Source organism: Stegostoma tigrinum, chromosome 28 (assembly GCF_030684315.1).
Source record: "Stegostoma tigrinum isolate sSteTig4 chromosome 28, sSteTig4.hap1, whole genome shotgun sequence".
Lineage (NCBI taxonomy): Eukaryota > Metazoa > Chordata > Chondrichthyes > Orectolobiformes > Stegostomatidae > Stegostoma > Stegostoma tigrinum.
The window spans coordinates 9,320,521-9,326,570 of NC_081381.1; positions in this window are offsets into that span (position 1 = coordinate 9,320,521).

Below are 6,050 nucleotides of genomic sequence, written 5' to 3' on the forward strand. Positions count from 1 at the left end.
ATAAAGCTTGATCCTCCTATTGATCAAGAACCTATCTATTTCTCTTAAGGTACCTGAATGATTTTGCTGCAGAAGGCTATGGAAGCCATGAGTTCCACAGATCCACTGAAGAAATTCCTCCTCCTCTGAGTTCCCATCACTCTGTGCCCTCAGGTTCTCATCACTCAACTCGTGAAAACTTGTCACCTCCGCTATCTAGGCTTCTCAGTAGAGCAAAAGTCATGTCAAGGCTTCCTCACCAATACCACACTGCCCCCTCCCCAAAAGAAAACTGCCCCGACAATTCCAGCTAACAAAGTGTGAAGGTGGATGAACGCAGCAGGCTGAGCAGCACCTCAGGAGCACAAAAGCTGACGTTTCGGGCCTGGACCCTTCAGCCAGCTTCACACTTTGTTATCTTGGATTCTCCAGCATCTGCAGTTCCTGTTATCTCTGCCCCGACAATCCCACTGAGTGCAGAACCAGAGACGTCAACTCTTCATCCCGGGAGCATTCTTATGAAGCTCCTCTGGCTCTTTCGAGGCCAGCATATCCTTCCTCAGATGTAGGGCTCAAAACTGCATGCAATATTCCAGAAAGCAGTCTTTTTGATTAAATTTCTCTTTTTAAAAGAATGGAAAGCTGTTAAAGTGGCAAAGCTCTACATCTATAGCATAACATTTGTATTTGAGAGCTTGTGGCTGGACCATTTGCTTAAGCTTTCTCCAATACTTTGCCATAGCCTAAGATATACATGATCAGGACTTGTTAACATTGCCATCTCGAGTCCTACACAGTTGCTTATCAATTCCTTATTTATAATTGTTGTTAACAATTGTAAATTACCTCAATTGCACTGTCTGTAGAAAATAAGACAAAATATTTAGTATTCACACTGTAGTTCACATAGTTTGACTGCTGTTGTCTTCCTGGAGTGACTTCACTAATATTCCCATTATTTAGATCCGAGAATAGTCTGCACTATTTCTTTTTTAAAATTATTATTATTAATATAATAATTAATAATAATATTATATTATTTTGGCCCATATTTCCTTTTTATCTTTTATTTTGTAATCCTGACCCTTCTAATCTCACCCTTAAAACCTCAAATTTCTTTGTGGCTTTCTAATGTAATCTTAATCCTGGAAAAAGAAGATATTGTGTGGAAACAATTTGTTTTGCACTCTTCAAGACAATTTGCAAGAAATACCAGGTGAAGGGAATGCAACATTTATACTTCGAGGGAGAGTGAGAGATGAGAAGGAGCTTTTCCCTCCTCCCATTGCAGAAAGATTTAGACAGTTTAGGAGAGTGATCCAGGAAATGGCTGATGAAATTCAACGTGAGTAAATGTGAGGTTCTGCACTTTGGAAAAAAGAATACAGGCATGGACTATTTTCTAAACGGTGAGAAAATTCGTAAATCAGAAGTGCAAAGGGATCTGGGAGTGTTGGTCCAGGATTCTCTAAAGGTTAACTTGCAGGTAGAGTCCGTAATCAAGAAAACGAATGTAATGTTGTTGTTTGTCTCAAGAGGGTTGGAATATAAAAGCAGCGATATGCTTCTGAGGCTTTATGAGGCTCTAGTTAGGCCCCATTTAGAATACTGTGTCCAATTTTGGGCCCCACACCTCAGGAAGGACATACTAGCCCTGGAGCGTGTCCAGCGGAGATTCACGTGGATGATCCCTGGAATGGGAGGTTTAACGTATGATGAACGGCTAAGGATCCTGGGATTGTACTCATTAGAGTTTAGAAGGTTGAGGGGAGATCTAATAGAAACTTACAAGATAATGTATGGTTTAGAAGGGGTGGATGCTAGGAAGTTGTTTCCATTAGGCGGGGAGACTAGGACCTGTGGGCACAGCCTTAAAATTAGAGGGGGTAAATTTAAAACTGAAATGAGATGACATTTCTTCAGCCAGAGAGTGGTGGGCTTGTGGAATTCATTGCCGCAGAGTGCAGTGGAGGCCGGGACGTTGGATGCCTTCAAGGCAGAGATCGACAAATTCTTGATCTCAAAAGGTATCAAGGGCTACGGGGAGAGTGCAGGGAAGTGGTGTTGAAATGCCCATCAGCCATGATTTAAATGGCGGAGTGGACTTGATGGGCCGAATGGCCTTCCACTCCTATGTCTTATGGTCTTATTGCTGGAGGAATCAATGACCAGGGGACATATGAGGAGCAGGACATTTAGAGGAAAGAAAATTTTTCCAAACAGCAGGTGCTGGCATCACAGCATGTGAGGGTGCAACAGGCAAAAACTCTCAAGGCCGTCAATAAATATTTAGATGTACGCTTGTGATGCCAAGGTGTGCAAGGCTATCGACCAAGTGCTAGAAAAGGGGATTAAAATAGGCAGTTGTTTTGACTAGCACAGACCTGATGGGCTGAAGGATCTTTTTCTGTGCTGTATATCTCTGAATCCAGTGCAGATTCATAGGCAATGGCGATTACATGGGTTAATGATGACTAATATTATAAGTCAAACTTTGTTTTAATTTTAAACCAGGCAAGTTGACACTTAATTGGTTAAAGCCTTGCCCTGAAAAGTGAACTGGAGAATTGCTGTCACCTATTTTGTTGAATTGAAACAGGCACTGTGTCTAATAAAAGTAAAGTTATGGGTTTTGCTTCAGTTGCTGATTTATTGCATTATGTAGAAATCCTCAGACAATTGAATGTAGATTGCAACTTGAAACTGATCAACATACGGTTCTTATTTTGGTATGGTGAAGAAATATAGAGGCTGTTTAAACATCGTCACAATACACTTATCATCCCATTTTGTAGTCTGAAGTGATTTGGGTAATAAGAGAAGCAGAGGTCAAGTTGGTCATATTTTGTACTCTGTTTGATTGTGGTCAGTGGATTCAGGAACGTGCTAACTGGAATAATGGTAATTGAAATCTTTGAAATACAAGTCTGCAGCACAGAATCAAGTTTTTTTTTAAAATTCATTCACAGGATGAAGGTGTTGCTGGCTAGAGCAGCATTTATTGTCTATCCCTAATTGCACAGAGGACAGTTAAGAGTCAACCACATTGCTGTGGGTCTGGAATCACATGTAGGCCAGACCAAGCAAGGATGGCGGTTTCCTTCCCTAAAAGAAACAATTGAAAACTGAACCAATTGAGTTGGTCATTCTGTGCAGGTGGTCTGAATTCAACACTTTACTTTTCAGCTCTCAGACTGAGGGCTTGTGTGGCAGAACTTGCTCTAGACATGCATCACAACATCTCTTAACAAGATTGATTAGAAAATATCTAAGGTTTTGTTCTATGGCTGTTGTGGCACAGTGGTAGTGCCCCTACCCCTGACCTGAGCAGTCTGGATTCAATCACATCTCCAGAAGAGTATAATAACATCTCTGAACAAGTTGATTTTAAAAAAGGGGTTCATTTCTTCAGCTAGCATTTGTAAATTGTTAATTTAGAGAGGAGATGAAAAATGAGGATGGGCTCGTGTTTTTCTTTAAGTAGGGGGAGATATTTAGGAAGGAAAGGGAGCAGACTGGAATTTGTATTGAACTATGCAATGTAATTGTGTAATTTTAGTAAGCAGGTAACTAGAAATTCAATAATATAGCTCCGAACTGGAACCTATGCTGTATGTTTTGGTTGTAAGACGATGATCATCTCTGTCATACTACAGATTTATTTTCATGAACCCTTACTGCCATAGGTTTCTAAGGAGTAAGTGTCTTATTTGAAGATGAAGAATGTTGTTAGCACTGTCACTGAATTTCTGAGTCCAATATTGCAGGTAGCTGTAGGTGTTCAAGTTGTATGACTCTGCAGTTGACTCAGGCCCAGTGAAGACCCTTTTTCCACCACCACTCCAGGTGCGTGTCCCAATGCAGATAGAACTACTCCTAACCATATCACAGTGCTGCTGGTTATGATGCTCACACTGACTTACTGTGTGACTGAAGATATGACTAAAGTGAATGGAGCCAATCTGAACGAACATCCAGATGGAAGGTGCCAAGGTGGCTCTGTGGTTAGCACTGCTGCCTCACAGCACCAGGGACCCGAGTTCAATTCCAGCTTCGGGCAACTGCCTGTGTGGAGTTTGTACATTCTCCCTGTGTCTGCATGGGTTTCTTCCCACAGTCTGAAGAGGTGCAGGTGCGGTGGATTGGCCATACTAAATTGCCCATAGTGTCCAGGGATGTTTAGGTTAGGTGGGTTAGACATGGGAAATGCAGCGTTAGGGGAATGGGTCTGGGTGGGATGCTGTTCGGAGGGGCAGTGTGGACTTGTTAGGCCAACTAGCCTAAAGATTTCTGCGCTGTTTGTGGTTCTATGGTTCCAAATGCGTACAACATAATTCTACTACCCTGTCTAATTACCTTTAGAAATGAGGTGCTGGGAGGTAGTATTAAAATGAGTGACTGTATCTTTGGGCTAAATGGCCTCTTTCTCTGTCATAACCAGGAGGTCTGGCTGATAAACATGGAGCTTCTCCCATGTAGTATAACATGCCTCAGCAAAAGTGCTTTGCTCCAAAGTCAAATAGGCGATGCCATAGGAAACCCATTTGGTGGTGGAGAGATTTACAATTGACGCAAACTTTCCTGGAAATCAGCAGGAAATAACAATTAAGAAATTTCTGAAATACAATTCCTTTAATCCTAAAGAGAATTTTCCATAATTTTCAATACAACTATTCAGCTGAAACATTCGTTCAAAGCCATTTCATATGTTCCTTCTGTGTAGTGTTCTCCCTAGGCGAATAGTGAACAATAATGCATGCATCCAATAGACTGAAAAGTTTATGCTTAAATAAAGTGCACGTTCATTCAAGTGCATGTTGCCTCCACTGTTGGTTCTATCTGCAGGAAAGTGCAATCAGACTTGAGCTTGACACAGTACAGCAGGAAGTTATTCACATTGACCTCTTGAACATTGAATGAAACTCCAACAATTCAAACAATATCTCCTTTGAGTTCTGGTTCGCTGTGTTATCTGCTACTTGGTGTTTACCATTCCGATAATCCTAAGTAAAAACTCAGGTGTCAATAATTCCTATACCAGTCAGTTAATTAAGCTTTATCTTTTTACTTTCCCTATATATTTTTCACATTTAAATGCATCATTTCCTCCAGTCTTTTCAATTATTCTGTGCATTCTAAAGTTCACCTGTAATGAATGTCATAAAGTCTAGGTTTATGACCTTGGGTTTGAATGCATTTGCATTGTAGTAACCCACTTTAAAATGAAGAACTTTGGTGTTTAGTGTAATTTTGTTTACCAAAGATAAGTTAACTTGGAGTACAATCTTACATTGTTTTCATGAAATTTTATTGTTTGAATAAATAGTAATGAAATTCCACAGTATCCATAAAGAAAGCTTTCACTATTAATCACAGCTCTGAACACTTCATTGTCACTTCCTTGAAATAACACTTGTACTGGTTCATTTTAAAATGGATTTTGGTAAGTTAGAAAACTTGATACCCTCATTGCCTATTAGTGTGAATCAAGATCTTATCCTCATTCTTGTTGGAAATTAACATTGTTTGTATACATGTGACAAATAGATTAGAAAGGGGCCAGAATGCAGCCAACCATTGTGAACGTTTTGACCCTTCAATATTTGCCAGGATCAAATATTTTAATGTTCTGAGCACAATTCAAAAGCACTTGTTGCCTGATGGAGAAAGATAGCATTCTACTTCAGGACTTAAAAGCTTAACAGAGTGGGCAACATTGCATTTGGTTTAGGACGTAGATAAAACAGACTGATTTTTGGGAAGCAGCTGTCAAATCAGCAAAATGGAAATAAAGTGGAAATCAGGCACAGAATGGAAAGTTACGATGGTAATTGTAACACCAGGAAAAATGACAGGCCTCAAAAGCAACATGATTAAACTTATCTATAAACTGCCTTGTGCGTTTTCAGTAGTTTTATAATATTTTACATGGTTTCTCTGAAAAGTTGAGTTGAAGATGTGGAAACAGTGTTTACATCTGGGAGAGTAAAATCTTTTGGGAATTTTCAAAATTATTTGAAAATGATGAAAATGATCACATTTTGAGGCACATCCATATTTTCAGAACTGTT